The sequence below is a fragment of the Octopus sinensis genome, linkage group LG10, assembly GCF_006345805.1.
Source record: "Octopus sinensis linkage group LG10, ASM634580v1, whole genome shotgun sequence".
Taxonomy (NCBI): Eukaryota; Metazoa; Mollusca; class Cephalopoda; order Octopoda; family Octopodidae; genus Octopus; species Octopus sinensis.
Window position 1 is genome coordinate 14,828,497 of NC_043006.1, and position 19,803 is coordinate 14,848,299.

Consider the following 19,803-nt stretch of genomic DNA (forward strand, 5'->3'; position numbering starts at 1 on the left):
TATGCATGTATGTATGAATGTGTATGTATGTATTATGAATGTGTATGTATGTATGTATGTATCTATGTATGTATGTATGCATGTATGTGTATGAATGTATGTATGTATGTATGTATGAATGTATGTATGCATGTATGTGTATGTATGTATGTATGTTTGACAGTGTGCGTGTGTGTGTGCTGAATTGATAAAGTTAATTAATTCAGAGATAGTGGTTAAGTTATCACGTGACGATCTGACTCTGCTGGCCAGGTACAGAACCCAGAACAACGTCATGGAATTTACAACCATTTTTTCAGTATCTTCGTCCTTAGGTCAATGTCATGACTTCCCGCGCATCATTGATTATGATTACTATCTAAGTATAGAAACCCTATTTCTGTAGGCTTATATGTAATTATGCAAAAGCATGGTCATAGCATGCTAGCCTTCTTGTTAGAATTTATTAACCTTTGAAAATAAGGAATGATTTGTTCATGTGCCTTCTTGTAAAAAAGCTTGTTTTAAATAGGTCTCCTTACTATAGCTGTACATAACTACCATAGTGATTGCACAAATCATTGTTGTTGATGGCAGAAATGTTGTTTGATTTATAAATGTTTTCATTTGTTTGCAGTGTCAAAGCGTTAAAACATTGATCCTCCCAGTGACTTTGGAGAAGGTATCCGCAAAACAATCCCTCTGTGTATTTTCTCCTGAAATTGTTTCCAAGAAATTCCAATTATCTAATAACGTGCCTTTAATTACTGACTAAATTACTTTCAGTTCAATTAAAAAAAAAATAGAAAAACTTAGTAAAGGTATGAACATTTACAACACCGAATTTACTATTTACCAAAATAGAACCTTTATGGGGATGTAATATGATGTTTGGAAGCACAGTATGTTCTATTCGAAGGTAAGACAACCTGTCTTATTTCTTTATTGCCCACAAGGGGCTAAACAAAGAGGGAACAAACAAGGACAGACAAGGAGATTAAGTTGATTACATTGACCCCAGTGCGTAACTGGTACTTAATTTATCGACCCCAAAAGGATGAAAGGCAAAGTTGACCTCGGTGGAATTTGAACTCAGAATGTAACGGAAGACGAAATACAGCTAAGCATTTCGCCCAGCACGCTAACGTTTCTGCCAGCTCGCCACCTTATAACCTGCCTGACCCAGCCTACTATTGCCATATTGCTTTCATCTCTAACATTTCTTGACTAATAGAGACAAACATTAAAAATAACAAAATATTCCTTCTTCAAATTTTCATGTCAACTTCAAATTTAAAAAAAATTATAATTGAAAAAAAAAAAAAATACAAATCCAGAATTAGCAAATTTATTCCCTGGGTAGGTGAAATTTATTCCCTGGGTAGGTGAAATTTATTCCCTGGGAGTAAATTAACCCCAGCATGGGAGACCTTGAATTATACAGAATGTCAAATTTTTCCATTTAGTTGGATTGTTGTTTCTTTCCCTGCTTTTAGTTTGGGATTCTTACCAATTCCACATGGGAGTGAGATGTGGGCCCTAAATGCAGAATACATGTGAAGCTTAGAAAGGAATGAGACTAGTATGTTCTGCTGGATGTGTAATGTAAGTGCACATGCTCGACAGAATTCTAGGGTTTTGAGAGAGAAGTTAGGCATAAGAGGAAATTGATTGCTGTGTGCAAGAAAGAAGATTGAACTGGTTTGGTCATGTGATGGGGATGGATGCCAACAGCTCCATAGAGAAGTGCTGATCTCTCAAAGTGGATGGAACATGTGGAAGTGGGACATCCCGGAAGACATGGGATGAACTACTGAAGAACAACCTCAGAAAGCTGAACTCTTCAGGCAAGAATACAAGCGACCGAGATACCTGGTGCCTGGTCATACTCTAGAAGACCCGTACACTGCAACAAAAGTGCTAAGACCAATCCTGGTGGTGATGTAAAGCACCCAGGGAGGTGCCACGTAAAAGCACCAATATGGTGCCATGTAAAAGCACCTGTGTGGTGCCACAAAAGCATCCATGCAGTACCAATAAAAGCACCTGAGCTGTGTCACATAAAAGTGTCCATGTGGTGCCATGTAGAAGTACCCAGCATACTTTGAAAAGTGATTGGCTTTAGGAAGGGCATCTAACTGTAGAAACCATGCCAAATCAGAGTGGTATCTGGTGCAGACCCTTAGCTTCAGAGCTCTGGTCAAACTGTCCAACCCATGCCAGCATGGACAATAGACGTTAAACGACGATGACGATGATGATGGTAACGATAACGACAACGATGATGACTGTCCCAAATCTGTTCTTAAATACAGAGGAGCACATATATATCTTGTAAAGAACCAGCAATTGTCGAGAACTGAAGGAATTTCTGGCTCTGCTGGAGAAGATTCTTAGGCTAAAAAATTATGGATTGACAGAACTGTAAGAATGTTTTACTGGGCACCTTGCCATATTTGTTCCAACAGTGAGTTCAAATCCCACCATGGCCTACTTGACTGGTAGACTTAAACCATCACCTTGAATGTCTTTTATAGAGTTCAATCAATCGCAAGTATTCAGGCCACATTTCTGGTTGGAGGATATCTGGTCTGAATGCTTCCACCAGTCCCAGCAGCCTTGTAAAGTGTCATGGAAGCACTGTTTTCTTTCCTGACTAAGAGATTAACAGAAAAAGTATTTCATCTGAAGTATTTAAGTATTTAAGTGAAAAGTATTTAAGGCAGCGAGCTGGCAGAAATGTTAGCACGGGGGGTGGAATGCTTAGGGGTACTTTGTCTGCTGCTACGTTCTGAGTTCAAATTCCGCTGAGGTCGACTTTGCCTTTCATCCTTTCAGGGTTGATTAAATAAGTACCAGCTACGCACTGGGGTCGATGTAATCGACTTAATCTGTTTGTCTGTCCTTGTTTGTCCTCTCTATGTTTAGCCTCTTGTGGGCAATAAAGAAATAAGAAAAAGTATTTAATCTGAACACTAATTCTTTTATCACCATATTTCTATTGAAATATACAGTCTTTCTTTCAACTGGAACACAGTGAGAGAGAAAGAAGAACCACAGAGACGAGGTGGAGTAGGAAATGCCATTAATAACAGAGTAGTTTTGCAATGAGTAATACAAACGAAAAATTTAATACAAATCTATATTTTTGAGATGAGGAATTATGTACTTTTATTTACAATGGCCGGATAGGTGTCCTCACCTTGTTGTTACCACACTGTTTCAGCTGATGTACTCTCCAGCCTTCCTCAGGTGTTCTGGTGGAATTTCAAACCCAACCCTTTATTTGACTAATGGGGTACACTGTTCTCATTCCTAAAGTATTCTTTTTTGTTGATGTTATTTTGTTTCTGTTGATATTATTTCCCAAGTCCCTGTCTGAACTCAGAATCCAAGGGTTAGTAGCCCATGCGCTTATTCACTACGCTATATGTCTGTAGGCAATTACTGAGTGAACTTTAGGGCTTATAAACCTAATGTTTTATCTTTTCCTAATACCAGTCCCCATATTACATTCATACCTGCACTAGGTCTGCCTAGGAGGTTACTGTATCCTAGGAGGCGCAATGGCCCAGTGGTTAGGGCAGCAGACTCGCGGTCATAGGATCGCGGTTTCGATTCCCAGACCGGGCGTTGTGAGTGTTTATTGAGCGAAAACACCTAAAGCTCCACGAGGCTCCGGCAGGGGATGGTGGTGATCCCTGCTGTACTCTTTCACCACAACTTTCTCTCACTCTTACTTCCTGTTTCTGTTGTACCTGTATTTCAAAGGGCCGGCCTTGTCACTCTCTGTGTCACGCTGAATATCCCCGAGAACTACGTTAAGGGTACACGTGTCTGTGGAGTGCTCAGCCACTTACACGTTAATTTCACGAGCAGGCTGTTCCGTTGATTCGGATCAACCGGAACCCTTGGTATCGTAACCAACGGAGTGCTTCCACTGTATCCTAGCATATGTGCAGCCTCTTTAAATTTTTGCGTTTTCCTGTGATGTTCTCTGTCTATTATTTTAACTTCATCCCACAAGGGGAGGTGGTCTCAATTTTTCCATACAAGATTGGCTCTACTCGATTTTTCAATATCTCCCCGTGTCACAGCTTTACGATGTTCCTCTACCGTGACACGAGGAGATATTGTGACATGACGGAATATTGAAAAATCGGATATAGCCAATCTTGTATGGAAAAATGGAGATCACCTTCCTCTGTGGGATGACGTTAAAATAATAAACAGAGAACACCACTGGAAAATACAAAAATTAAAAGAGACAGCATGTATGTTAGGACACAGTAACCTCCTAGGCTGACCTAGTGCAGGTATGAATGTAATATGGGAACTGGTATTAAGAAAAAATAAAATACTAAGTTTATAAGCCAAAAAATTCACTCAGTAATTGCCAACAAGCATATAGTGTAGTGGATAAGAGCATGGGCTACTAACCCTTGGATTCTGAGTCCCTTCCCAGGAAGGGACTTGAAAAATAATATCAACAAAAAAAAATAACATCAGCAAAGAATACCTTAGGAATGGGAACAGAGTACTCCATTAGTCAAATAAAGTGTTGGGTTTGAAATTCCACCAAAACACCTGATGAAGGCTGGAGAGTACATCAGCCGAAACGTTGTGGTAACAACAAACAAGGTGAGGTTACCCATCTGTCCATTGTAAATAATGTAACGAAAAATTTGTTTTAATTTTATTTTAACCTTTAACATTCATATTATTCTGTCAAATGTAATGCTTATTGATTCACGTTATTTTAAATTAAGCATGCATTATCTTGTAGCTTAGAGATTTTCATGGTGTAACTGCTTATTTTAGAATGACATTGTAGAATAGGTGTGAGAGGCCAGACCTGGCCAATTTTAACATCATCATCATCATCATCATCATCATCATCATTTAGCGTCCGCTTTCCATGCTAGCATGGGTTGGACAGTTCAACTGGGGTCTGTGAAGCCAGAAGGCTGCATCAAGCCCAGTCTGATCTGGCAGTGTTTCTACGGCTGTATGCCCTATCTAACGCCAACCACTCCGTGAGTGTAGTGGGTGCTTTTTACGTGCTACCCGCACAGGTGCCAGACGGAGCTGGGAAACGGCCACGGACAGATGGTGCTTTTTACGTGCCACCGGCACGGGGGCCAGGCGAGGCTGGCAACGGCCACGAACAGATGGTGCTTTTACGTGCCACTGGCACAGGGGTCAGGCGAGGCTGGCAACGGCCATGAACGGATGGTGCTACGTGCCACCGGCACGGGGGCCAGGCGAGGCTGGCAACGGCCATGAATGGATGGTGCTTTTTACGTGTCACCGGCACGGAGGCCAGTCAGGGCAGCGCTGGCAATGGCCATGATCGGATGGTTTGCTTACTTGTCACCGGCACTGGTATCATAGCTGCAATTTCCATTGATGTTGATCGACTTCGATTTTGGTTCTGCTTTCTGATATCTGATTTGATTTGGTTTGATTTTGATTTTGATTTTCACTTGCCTCAACGGGTCTTCACAAGTGGAGTTTTGTGTCCCAAGAAGGAAAGGTATGTATAAGTCGACTGGCTACATACCAGGTAGAGGCCATGGGTTATGGTCTCACTAGTCTTGCCGGGTCTTCTCACGCACATAAAACTGGTAAAATATTTAGGCCAGATGTGGCTGATTTGAATGTTAAAGGGTCAAAGTAATAGATATTTTTCTTATGAAAAAGTTAAATAAAAATTCTTTTATGTGTGCCATATTTTCTGATATTACCAATGGAGGCAAAAGTTTACCTCCAAAGTTACCTCTCATATGACAGTGACACTTTAGTTCCCTAATATTGCTTTTATTTTTTCTCATCACTTAAATCTTTCTTTCTGGTTTTTTTATAGGGTTAAAGTAACAGATATTTTTCTTTTGAAAAATTTAAATAAAAATTCTTTTATGTGTGCCATATTTTCTGATATTACCAATGGAGGCAAAAGTTTACCTCCAAAGTTACCTCTCATATGACAGTGACACTTTAGTTCCCTAATATTGCTTTTATTTTTTCTCATCACTTAATTCTTTCTTTCTGTTTTTTTCATGTCTTGCTAGTTACTTGGTAACCTCACTAATGCTGGTGCCATTCAAAAAGCACCTAGTACACTCTGTAAAGTGGTTGGTATTAAGAAGGTTATCTATTCGGCTGTGGAGGCAAAGCTGACAGTGAAACTTGACACAGAAAGAGGATTAAGAATCCTCTTAATCCTCTTAATACCAACCTTACTGAGACTGCCACTAGTTTAATGATACAAACTTTATAATTTAAAATGAGCTAAATTAAAACCTTCCACCAAAATTTCATGTTAATTTTTGTTCTAAACATCAGCTTAGCAATGAAAAACTTATTTTAACTAAATTCTTCAATATTTTCAAAATTAATTGAAAGAAAGGCAACCTCTTTCAATAGAGATATGATAATGAAAAGGTTGACCCCCCCCCCTCCAACTCATGCCAGCATGGAAAATGGATGTCAAATGATGATGATGGTGATGACTATTTCCAGTTAACTAATTACACTAAATATGCTAATACTAATTTGATTATTATTATATATTTTTTTTTATGTAGATGGCATCTCTGAATTAAATATGTTTATTCAATGCCTCATTATTTTTTGTTCAAAGACCCACTTTCTCCTTTTGAGATTGTTAAAATATAACACCAACCACACATGCAGAGCTGAGATGAAATTCAATGAAATATATATTTGCTCTGTGACTAAATAAGTCACAACATGTCAATATTTTTAGATCAAGGATGGTTCATGGTCTCAAAAAGTTGTCTTATGAAGAAAGGCTGAGGACGCTCGACCTTTATTCTCTAGAAAAACGCCGCCGCCGTGGTGATCTCATTCTCGCTCACAACATCATAAGCGGAAAGTGTAACCTCTCGAAAGAGCTGTTCTTCACTCCTGCTCCAGAGCGTCGGCTGTGGGGTCATTCTGAAAAGCTCTACCTGCGACGATTTCATCTCAATCGAAGGAGAGGAGCTTTCTCCGTCCGGGTTGCGGATCCGTGGAACAAGCTGCCGGACGAGATGGTGAAGATGCCGACGACCGCTTTGTTCAAAGTCTCCCTTGACCTCAAGTGGCCTGAACTCTTTACATGAACACCACCCTGTACTTAACTCCATGTCCCCCTACATGGCCTTGCTTTTTGCTTTTTGGAGCCAAAAATTAACTAACTAACTAACTAACAGAACATCCTGTCTTATTAAATCAAAACTGAAAGGCAAACATCATGGAAGAAACGATAAATTTTCAGAAAGCTGAGCCTCAATGCAGCTTCAGTATCTATTTGAAGCCATCTTAATTCACTTGTAGAGTCAATGATCTTTGGGAAAAAAAAAAAGTTGCCGTTCCAATTTCCTGTGTGTAAATTCCATCTATTAAGATGGGATTTTCATACTATATTTCATGTCTTGCAGGATTATCCTTTAATAGGTCTTTCCTTTTTTCAAGATAATAGCAAGAGATTCCAGGAATAATTGGTTGTTATAGCTGGCAGACTGAGTTATCACACACACACACACGCAAACACACACAACCACACACAAACACACACACACACACACACACACACACACACACACACACACACACACACACACACACACACACACGTACAAACAACCAAAGATGTATTTTTAAGTTGGTAATTAATTAAACAAATTCTGCATTTTCTTTTGAATAACTTTGATCTTTTATTACCCACAAGGGGCCAACAAAGAGGGGACAATACAATCTGATTTTGGGGTCAGATGAGCGAATGATTATACAAAAAGATGACATTAAAAATTTTACAAAAATAAGAAAATATAATAAAATCGAATGATAAGACAGACCGGAAGACATTACGGATGGAGTGGGTGGGTGGGTGGGGGTTCAATTCGGACCCCCACGAGCCCCGCCACGCCACGGATACCTGAGTTACATCCTGTGTTGTATTCATGAGGTTCCATCCACATGCATCATCCGTACTACATTCTTCCATCGATTTTCAAACATTTTCACAGTCAGGCCTTTTCTCTCTAGCCCCTATTTTCCTTTTATGGTGAAAGGTGAAGTAATTCACCAATTCAGGGCCAGAGATGAAATTGCCTGACTTTAAACCTTTTCAGCCCCGTTTTCCAAATTATCTCTCTCACAATTGCTACTACAATGAGAAAACAATTCTTAGCTTCTTTCAAAAGGAAATCAGGTGGGTCAATTTTTACAATAGACTCAGTCGGCAGCTGTACTCTTCGTACACTCTCATTTATGTCCTATGGGTTTGTATAATAAAAGCCCCTAATATTTGCTTCTTCAACCACACCCACTCCAATTTCTTTCCTTAAATATGACATCTTCATCTCAGTTTGGCAGAAGAGAGCAGCAACAGTCTGAGAATAGGAGAGAGGGCACTAGAGATCTGGAATAATTCATTTCTGTTGATTTGGCACTTGTAGAGGAATACACAAACTATCATTGCTACAGCCAGTGTCCTGAAGCCTTATTCACTTGGATAAATTGCCTAATAGCACTTAGTTACAGCTCTTCATGATCTGAATCAAAATCATGCCGTGGCCAAGTTTGATTTCATCTATCATAGGTCAATAAAGTCTGAGGAACTCAGTATCTCATGAATACTAGGATTCATAAAGCTGGAATTTAATCTGGTTTCCCTGACATAAACTTAGATAAACTTAGATATGTTTCGACCAAAGATTGGTCCAGGCCATGTCTAACTTTACAAGACTCCTCTTCTGGATGGGATGCTGATCAATCACAGGGCTTATTTCCTAGCCATTACTGGAACTCGTATCTAAGTGGACCAGAATGATATGAGATGAAGTGTTTTTCTCAAGAACACAATGCACTACCTGATCTGGGAATCGAAACAACGACTTTATGATCATGAGCGCAGCACCCTAACCACTGGGCCATATGCCTTCATGATAAAGTAAAGTACCAGTTAAATACTGGGGTTGGCTTATTATTTCTATAATGCACACTAAATGTAAATGAAATTACAATATAAGATTAGAACCAACACTAAGGGTTGACACTTTGTTGCTCTGAAATATTCTACTTCTATAAAACTGATGATGTGAAAAAGCAGTTGGGCATAAGACAAATGTCAAGTGTTATTTGTGTCCCTTTATGTTCTGCATTTGAATCCCACCAAATTCAATTTGACTTTTCAAGCTTAATGACTAGCATCAACCTAGTACAACAATTGATGTATTTGGGTGGTAAATTTGTGACATATTGCCTAAGTTTATTTGTGCCTTCTCGAGCCATGCCTGGCTCATAAGGGCCGGTTTCCTGGTTTTTATTTGGCATATTGGTTCCCCACCTGGACAGGACGCCGGTCCCATCACAGGTGAGCTGCAAGATGCAAGAGGAAAGAGTGAGAGAAAGTTGTGGCGAAAGAGTCAGCAGAAGTTTGCCATTACCTTCTGCCAGAGCGACGTGGAGCTTAGGTGTTTTGCTCATAAACACACACATCGCCCGGTCTGAGATTCGAACCCGTGATCCCTCAACCGTGAGTCCACTGCTCTAACCACTAGGCCATGTGCCTCCACTAAATAAATGCACCCTTTTAAAGCCTAGCCAGACACATGGGCCTGGTTTCCCAGTTTCAATGGTGTATGTGTTCCCCAGCTGGATGGGACACCAGTCCATTGCAGCATTACTCATTTTAGCCAGCTGAGTGGACTGGAGCAACGTGAAATGAAGTGTTTTGCTCAAGAACACACTGCATCGCCCGGTCCAGGAATCGAAACCACAATCTTATGATCATGAGTTCAACACCCTAACCACTAAGCCACGCGCCTCCACATTGCCTAAGTTACAAGGAGCTGAACTGCTGCCCCACATATGGCCTTCCAGCAGCTTCACAAAGCCATTTAATTGAGCTTTAGGCCCTGTTCAAAGATGTCATTCTTTGGCCTTAACCAGCAGCTTCACAAAGCCATTTAATTGAGCTTTAGGCCCTGTTCAAAGATGTCATTCTTTGTGCTTTTGACATCTGATCTTTGCCTCTTAACATCTGCTATTTTCTTATTTCTTTACTACCCACAAGGGGCTAAACACAGAGGGGACAAACAAGGACAGACAAACGGATTAAGTCGATTATATCGACCCCAGTGCGTAACTGGTACTTATTTAATCGATCCCGAAAGGATGAAAGGCAAAGTCGACCTTGGCAGAATTAGAACTCAGAACGTAACAGCAGATGAAATGCTGCAAAGCATTTCGCCTGGTGTGCTAAGGTTTCTGCCAGCTCGCCATCTTTCTGTTATTTTCTATCTCGACTGTCCTCTTGCCAATGACATGCTACCACTTTAAGCAATCCTTGGTGATTGTCTCCCAGGTGTTTGAATCAATGGAGCAGCAGAAGAGAATGGCCTTCAGCTGGTCTTGGAAACGAAGTTTGGGAGTTCCACATAGTCTGGTGCCTGAGGCCAACTTTACAAAGAGTAGTTGAAGGAGAAGGTGCGTTTGAAGCATATGTATGATGTGTCCTGATCAGTGGAGGCAGTGTTGTGCCATGGTAGTTTCAATACTGGGCACTCTGGCCCAGAGCAGAATCTCTCGATTGGTAATGAAGTCCTTCCATCAAATCCTCATGATTAAGATGGCATTAAGCATCAAAGTCACATGATGTACTCAAATGAGGGATCTTATGTGTGATTGGCTGAGTATGTAGAAATAGCAGTCAAATAGTCCTCAAATCACAACTTACTGTCTTAAAAAGGAAGAACGGAAATCATGATTATGAATGTCTGAGAAGTTATTAGAACTAACCTTATGATACAAGGTAGTGAAAGGATCTCTCTACTCGTTAGAAATAATAGCCAAATATTCCTCATAAATTACACCACACTTTGCCAATAAATAAAGTATATAAAAATAATGAAAATAAAATAAAGTAAAATGCTTATGCTGGAATGGTATTAGTCACAGGTCTACTCATTCATGCATGACCAGGGGTTAAACAACAACAACAACAACAACCACAGATGCTGACATGACCGCGTGGATAAGAAGTTTGCCTTGCAACCACATGTTTTCAGGTTCAATCCTACTTCATGATATCTTGGCCAAATGTTTTCTACTAAAACCCTGGGCTAACCAATACTGTGCGAGTGAATTTGGTAGATGGAAATTGCATGGAAGCTTGTCGTACATACATATGTACATACATACCTATTTCTTTACTACCCAGAAGGGGCTAAACACAGAGGGGACAAACAAGGATAGACAAACGGATTAAATCGATTACATCGACCCCAGTGCGTAACTGGTACTTAATTTATCGACCCCAAAAGGATGAAAGGCAAAGTCGACCTCGGCAGAATTTGAACTCAGAACATAGCGGCAGACAAAATACCTATTTCTTTACTACCCACAAGTGGCTAAACACAGATGGGACAAACAAGGACAGACAAATGGATTAAGTCGATTATATCGACCCCAGTGTGTAACTGGTACTTAATTTATTGACCCCGAAAGGATGAAAGGCAAAGTCGACCTCGGCGGAATGTGAACTCAAAACGTAACGGCAGATGAAATACGGCTAAGCATTTCGCCCGGCGTGCTAACGATTCTTCCAGCTCGCCTGTATGTACATAAATACATACATATATTCTTTATTCGTTTATTTGTTTCAGTAATTTGATTGCGGCCATGCTGGGGCACTGCTTTGAAGGATTTTAGTCGAACAAATCAACTCCTAGACTTTTGTTTTTCTTTCAGCCTAGAACTTATTCTATTGGTCTCTTTTGCTGAACTGCAAAAGATATGGGGACATAAACACACCAACACTGGTTGTCAAGTGGTGATAGGGGGACAAATACAGACACATGCACATAGGTATATACATACATACATATATATATATATATATACATATATATATATATATGTATATATATACACACACACAGCAAATGCATTTTTTCTGTGGAAAATGGGGGGGTAGGGTGAACCCTCGGAAAATGGAAGGGTGAGGTTGGGTGAACCCTCGGAAATCCTCCAGCCTTGTTATCTTAGTTGAGCTCCTAATATACTGAAAATGCAGATAGATAGTTAGACGTGTACCAAACAGACACACATCTCTTAATCTCTCTCTCTCTCTCTCTCTCTCTCTGTATAGCTGGTCACTTTGTACCCAGAACCTTTGACCTTCTAAGGCAATAAAAACTGGAGACCAAATTCTTTCTGTACCAAAAACAAGGCGTGGGGCGCGTGCACACTCACACATAGAAGTGAAGTCTGTGTGTGTATGTAGCTATCTGTGTGTATATATATATATATTATATTATATATATATATATATATATATATATATATTATATATATATATATATATATATATATATATATATGTATATTATAATATATATATATATATATATATATATATATATATATATATATATATATATATATATATATATACTCTCTTTACTCTTTTTTACTCTTTTACTTGTTTCAGTCATTTGACTGCGGCCATGCTGGAGCACCGCCTTTAGTCGAGCAATCGACCCCGGGACTTATTCTTTGTAAGCCCAGTACTTATTCTATCGGTCTCTTTTGCCGAACCGCTAAGTAACGGGGACATAAACACACCAGCATCGGTTGTCATATATATATGTATATATATGTCATATATATATGTATATATATATGTATATATATATATGTATATATATATATATATGTATATATATGTATAAATAACGAGCACTCAGAGAGCGCAAACCTCCGCCAAGGCAACACCAATGTCCTCTCGATGATTCGCTGGAGATGATTTTTAAAACGAGAATATCTGAAATAAACTTGACTGCTCTCACAAACGAGAATACTAAAAATGAACCCGACTGATCTCAAAAACTAAGTAAAAAAACAGGAAGAATAATCCAGAATCCTTGTCCGGTACCAGATCGATCCTAAAATGTAATCTCTTTGTGCCAGTCATGAAGCCAAACATCCCTGAAAGTTTCATCTGAATCCATCCAGCGGTCCTTGAGATATCTCGTCCACGGACCAACAAACCAACAAACACGACTTAAAACAATGCCTCTGCCTTCGCTGAGGTGATAAAAGAACAGCCAAAAAAGCTTTTTTTTAATTCTATATTTCACTGTTAGCTGTTGAAATCTTTCGATTGGATAGAAATAACTTTTGAAACCCGCTCTTGTTATCCTTCAATGTTGAACAATTATCGCTGGGAAATCCAAGTATGTTACTTATAGATACATCTTCTTTTGTAAACATAGACTTGACATCATCATACAAACCCTGAGACGAACCATTTTCTACAACAATTGTATCCAGAAGAGCATCCTTGACATCAAGCGATTCTTCAAAAAAATAAAGCGAACACCTATTGCTACGATTAGTGTCACTGAAATGTCCGTACTCTCATCTATCAATACTGAAAATTTTGTTTCTTGAGAATTTTCAAGATTTCATTTCGTTCATAATGTGCAATTCCGTCTTGCATAATATATGTTAATTTTGTATTTTTAATTTGTAGATTTTAAGCTATTTCACTATCGGGAAAGACCTTTTTACAAATTTCAGCTAAATGATTTATATAACCAGTTAGTAGCAAGTCTGCGTTAGTTACTTTTTCATTTAATGTATCATCCGTTTTTTAAACAATAAATGAATCTAATTTGATAGACGATTTCGCACAATCTAAAGCTTTCTTGTGTTTGGCAGTATTTTTAAGGGCCAACAGCATTAATTTGTTAGCATTTTCCAATACAACGTTGCAACAAATGCAGTAAGTGTCAGATTTTTATCATCTTGTACCCGATCTTTAAGCTCAGCAGCCTCTAACCACAACTTCTTGAAATTTTGGTGTACCTCTTTGTGGACACACAATTGTCTGCCATTACTTCGCAAAGGGTCACAAAACAAAAACACTCACTCAAAATGTTGCAAAACAAATTTTAAATCACGAGTAACAATCGAAGCATACACCATCAACACTGGCGGTGTCAGAGTTTCAGGCAAGTTATACAAGCGGCCACCAACTATAAACAAGTAATGAACGTGTACGATCGGTAATTATGTTACATTCAATATTTGTCTCGATAAATTCATTACGTGAGACGATTATGGATGATGTATAGAAAGTTTACCAAGTATTAGAAGAGCTGCAACTTTGGTACATATTGCATACAAAAAAGTATGACACCGAATTCTCTTTAAAAGATAAGTTTGCAGCCAAAACCAACTTAAAAACCCAGATTCAATGTAAATTTGTAAATTAAAACCCATCAAGCCGTCATTACTCCCAAAAACCCAGATCTGGGTGGAAAAACCCATCAGTGGCATTCCTGGTTACAAGTGAAGAACTGAGATGCTTAGTGATTGTGAGCAAACAATATCTGTATCCCCACCTCTCTCTTTCTCTCTATCTCTCTCTCTCTCTCTCTCTCTCTCTCTCTCTCTGTTTTCGTTTCTCATTGTGTTCGACGTTTTTTTGGTGTCCTGTACTCATATATGCGTGTATATATACATGTAGAGGTAGGTACGTACATGTATGTATATATATATGCATATGTTTTATTTATTAATATATTATATGACGGAACGCACGCATCCCTTTCTAAGTAAGATTGTTCTTGATATTAATTTTGATGCGCACTCTTAACCTTTCAGTCCCATCCCTTTCTCAGCCTTCATTCTTTGATTTCCTTTTCTTCTACTTAACTGTCTCTCCCTCTCTCTCATTCTTCACTCTCTCTCTCCCTCTCTCTCATTCTTCATGGTTTCCTCACAACCATTCCCCTTTCTTCCCTCCCTTTCTCTTGCTCCTCCTCCTCCCTCCCGTCGTTGACCCGCGACGAGAGCTCTGCTACTGTCTTTTCTGGCCTGACCTTTTTGAGGTGTGGATGGCAATTTTCTTTGCTCCCATCGCCGTTCACAGAAATAGCGTTCGTAACACATTTTTTCGTTCGGCTAACATCCCTTCTTGTCTTGTTATTCTCCTTGTCCTGTATTTTACTGTTTATATTTTGTACTGTCGTTACTGTCCTGTTTTTGTTACCATTTTTACCCCTCTGCAAAAAGATCTCAAATTTTATTTGATTTGCTTTTCGCAGGAAGGAAAGTTTCTTTCGAAGATACGTCTCGCCTTCACCTTCGAAACGTAGAGTAGATGAAACCATGGCGACTGAAGAAGGGGTTTTTTTCTTGTGTTATTTGTCCTGTACTCTATTTTTTGTTGTTTAAGAAATATGTCCAGTTCCTTGGGTTTGTGTCTATGTTTTCGTTTCTCATTGTGTTCGACGTTTTTTTGGTGTCCTGTACTCATATATGCGTGTATATATACATGTAGAGGTAGGTACGTACATATATGTATATATATATATATATGCATATGTTTTATTTATTAATATATTATATATATATATATATATATATATATATATATATACACACACACAGATAGCTACATACACACACAGACTTCTATGTGTGAGTGTGCACGTGTCCCCACGCCTTGTTTTTGGTACAGAAAGAATTTGGTCTCCAGTTTTTATTGCCTTAGAAGGTCAAAGGTTCTGGGTACAAAGTGACCAGCTATACAGAGAGAGGAGAGAGAGAGAGATTAAGAGATGTGTATCTGTTTGGTACACGTCTAACTACTATCTGTCTATCAACCCGAGCTGACCAAAGCCTTGTCGCATTGGTGTGTGTGTGTGTGTGTGTGTGTGTGTGTATGCCTATGTGTGTATGTTTGTATATATGTATAAGTATACATCCCCATCTTTCATTACTATAGCTTCTTTTTCTTGTCTTTTTTGTTGAAGTTGTTCTTATTTCATTTTTTTGTATTTCTTTCATTTTTCTTTTATCTCCCTAAGAAATTCGTTGACAAGCTGGATCTTTTCCTTTTGAACGGCAGTTTTCAACACAATTTCTAGTTAACTAAACACTTTTAAACTTCGTATACTGGTAGAATGTGTCAAAATAAAACATTTTTTTCTCTTGGCTTTCTTGAGAAAATTGTAATTTGTAAGTTTAACATAGTTTAATTTTTCGAATTTTAACCAATCAATGGCCTCTATTGTCTAAAATTATTCGTTTTGCTTTTGTTTTGAGTTTTTGCTTTCGTTTTAGCCTTTCGTTTTTTCCCCTTAATTGTTAAATTAATTTAAGGATAACAATTAAGAAAAAAAAATACGAAAGGCTAAAATTTAGGGTTAGGGCTAGTGTTAGGGTTAGTGTTAGGGTTAGGGCTAGGGTTAGTGACAGGATGTTGTTTCAGTTTTAGACGCAGCAAATGATTTTAGCTCAATAGAGACCATTGATTGGTTAAAATTCGAAAAATTAAACTACGTTAAATTTACAAATTACAATTTTCTCAAGAAAGCCAAGAGAAAAAAATGTTTTATTTTGACACATTCTACCAGTATACGAAGTTTAAAAGTGTTTAGTTAACTAGAAATTGTGTTGAAAACTGCCGTTCAAAAGGAAAAGATCCGACAAGCTTTTTTCATTTACTTTTTTATATTTTTTTCCTCGTCTGGCTCGAAATTTTCAGTAAACTTCTTAACCAAAGTAAATAGATGACTCATATATGTACTTCGATCTTAACATGGGGCCCCTCAACCACGGATGCCCCCTGTGACCGCAGGAGTTGCAGGGGCTTAGTGTCGGCCCTGAGTGAAGTAAAAAAGAAATAGCTTAAGGTGAGATTTGCTCCTCAAACTAGACTTTATACCAGAACCTTCTCTAGCGGCTTTAGCGACCTCCCAAGCAACTTCAGGAAAATTTGAGCCAAGGTTTGAAGTCAATAGCAATCTGAAAGTGTATCTTTTCAAAGCACAATAGGTGTCTTACTCAAACAATGATGTTGTGTCAGCTGTTGTGTTTAATACAAGAAACTCGAATTTATTGCTTATCCTGCTGGTTATTGACAAGTGTACAATAAGAAATTATTTTATGTCTGTGTCACTGGCTTTACGGAGACTACTATTGAATATCAATGTCAACCACATATGTACCCATGCACTCACACTCACATACACAGACATACACACACACACACACACTAACACACACACCACACACACACACACACGCGCGCGCACACACACACACACACACACACATGTAGGCATGGATGTATCTGTGTGGTAAGAAGCTTCCTTCTCTTAAGCGGCGTGCTCGCAGAAACGTTAGCATGCCGGGCGAAATGCTTAGTGGTATTTCGTCTGCCGTTACGTTCTGAGTTCAAATTCCGCCGAGGTCGACTTCGCCTTTTATCCTTTCGGGGTCGATTAAATAAGTACCAGTTACGCACTGGGGTTGATATAATCGACTTAATCTATGTGTCTGTCCTTGTTTGTCCCCTCTGTGTGTAGCCCCTTGTGGGCAGTAAAAAAAGAGGTATTTCGTCTGCCACTACCTTCAGTGTTCAATTTCCGCCGAGGTCGACTTTGCCTTTCATCCTTTCGGAGTCGATTAAATAAGTACTAGTTACGCACTGGGGTCGATATAATCGACTTAATCTGTTTGTCTGTCCTTGTTTGTCCTCTCTGTGTTTAGCCCCTTGTGGTTAGTAAACAAATAGGTATTTCGTCTGCCACTACGTTCTGAGAGGTGTTTAGCCCACCTCTTAGCAGTTACACCACTTCTCATCACTCGGTCGCTAACATCTTTTGTCATACATATGTATACTACAATATATTTACTATATTCTTATTTGTTGACTTCGGTATATCTCTTTGAACATGTTTATATATATATATATATATATATAATCACTTAACGTCCGTTTTCCATGCTAGCATGGGTTGGACGGTTCAACCGGGGTCTAGGAAACCAGAAGGCTGCACCAGCCTCCAGTCTGATCTGGCTGTGTTTCTACAGCTGGATGCCCTTCCTAACGCCAACCACTCCGTGAATGTAGTGGGTGCTTTTTACGTGCCACTGCACATGGGCCAGAGGAGGCTGACAACATCCACAATCGGTTGGTGCCAGTCATGGGGGTGGCGTTAGCATCGGCCATGTTCGGATGTTGCTTTTTACGTGCCACCGGCACGGGTATCACAACTACAATTTCCATTTTTATTTTTATTTTGAGGTTGATGTCCTTGACTCAATAGGTCTTCTCAAGCACAGCAGGTCGCCCTACGATCCAAGGTAAGCACAGCAGGCCGTCCTGCGAGCCATGAACTCACTTCATTTGTCGGTTCTTCACAGCCACAGCATATCTCCAGAGGTCTCTTTCTTTTCATGCATCACTGCGTGCATTTCCACAAATCACATGTCTCTTAAGATCAGTCATGCATAGCAATGCGTTAAATGTTTATAAATGCCAAACAAGGATTATCATTATCATGACTATATTTGTCCTATATCACTACAGTTCAATGCAACCAAAAAAAAAAAAAAAATCTGGTTCACTAGTCATCATCATTAGACTGTGGCCAGTATAATAGAATAGGAACTTTATTTGCATATTCAAACGTTTCCCATGAACAAATTTAAAAGATATATATGTATAGGCGCAGGAGTGGCTGTGTGGTAAGTAGCTTGCTAATCAACCACATGGTTCCGGGTTCAGTCCCACTGCGTGGCATCTTGGGCAAGTGTCTTCTACTATAGTCCTGGGCCGACCAAAGCCTTGTGAGTGGATTTGGTAGATGGAAACTGAAAGAAGCCCGTCGTATATATGTATATATATATATATATGCGTGTGTGTGTCTGTGTTTGTGTTTGTCCCCCTAGCATTGCTTGACAACCGATGCTGGTGTGTTTATGTCCCCGTTACTTAGCGGTTCGGCAAAAGAGACCGATAGAATAAGTACTGGGCTTACAAAAGAATAAGTCCCGGGGTCGAGTTGCTCGACTAAAGGCGGTGCTCCAGCATGGCCGCAGTCAAATGACTGAAACAAGCAAAAGAGAAAGAGAGAATAGATATATATACATATATTGCGTAGTATGTTAGAAATTTGATATTTTCATGTATAAAAGTGGTTGTACTATTTATTTATATATTTATTTATTTATTTAGTATTTAGAAAAGATTCTGTCAGAATGAAACTTGGTTTATAAATGGATTAATAGAAAAATAGGTGTCACATAATTTCTCGTTATGAAATTCCGTGTTACAATAATACAAGCTGATATCTTTAAGAAAAGAGAAAAGAAAAAGAAAGAGATAAAGACTTACTTTTAACGTGTCAGATATCCTGTGCTAGGAACAAATAGTTTTTTTTAATGTTACCTTGTAAGTGATTTATTAGCTGTAAATTCTATAGATTCACACAGAGAACAAAGTTTTAGAAGCACAATTTTATATGTTCAAACTATTAAAATTCTTTCTCTTAATAAAGCTTTAATCTAATATTGTGTGTGTTTAACCGGGTTCCTTCTCTGCTGCCTTCAGTTTTTTTTCTAATAATCTTTTTCTTTGTCCATTACTTTTATTACACACACACACACACACACACACACACGTACGTATGTAAGTATGCAAAGAACAATAGATATAGTTTATGCTTCTGTCAGCTTGCCCTTCCTTACTGCACTTAGAAACCACTCCTCTCTTCTGTGAAAAACTAATTCTGGTAACACACACACACACACACACACACACACACACACACCACACACACACACACACACACACACACACGCACACACACACCACACATACACACATACACACACTGTGTTAAGAAGAAATGATTAACACCTTATAATAACTGCACTGAGACGCATCTGGGTGGACATTTACCTAACTTGCCCGAGGGCCGAAGTTCGCGTCGGTGGCGGTACGGTTTACCA

General features: G+C 39.0%; 1 protein-coding gene across 1 annotated transcript in view; it reads right to left on the reverse strand.

Annotated features, from left to right (window-relative positions):
• LOC115216439 overlaps positions 1 to 19,450 on the reverse strand; it is a 32,165-nt gene extending 12,715 nt beyond the window's left edge. Inside the window, exon 1 of the mRNA XM_029785777.2 lies at positions 19,187 to 19,450. The gene's annotated coding sequence lies outside the window, so the exon portion shown is untranslated. The remainder of the gene's footprint in view (positions 1 to 19,186) is intronic.
• Between the last annotated feature and the right edge of the window lie 353 nt (positions 19,451 to 19,803).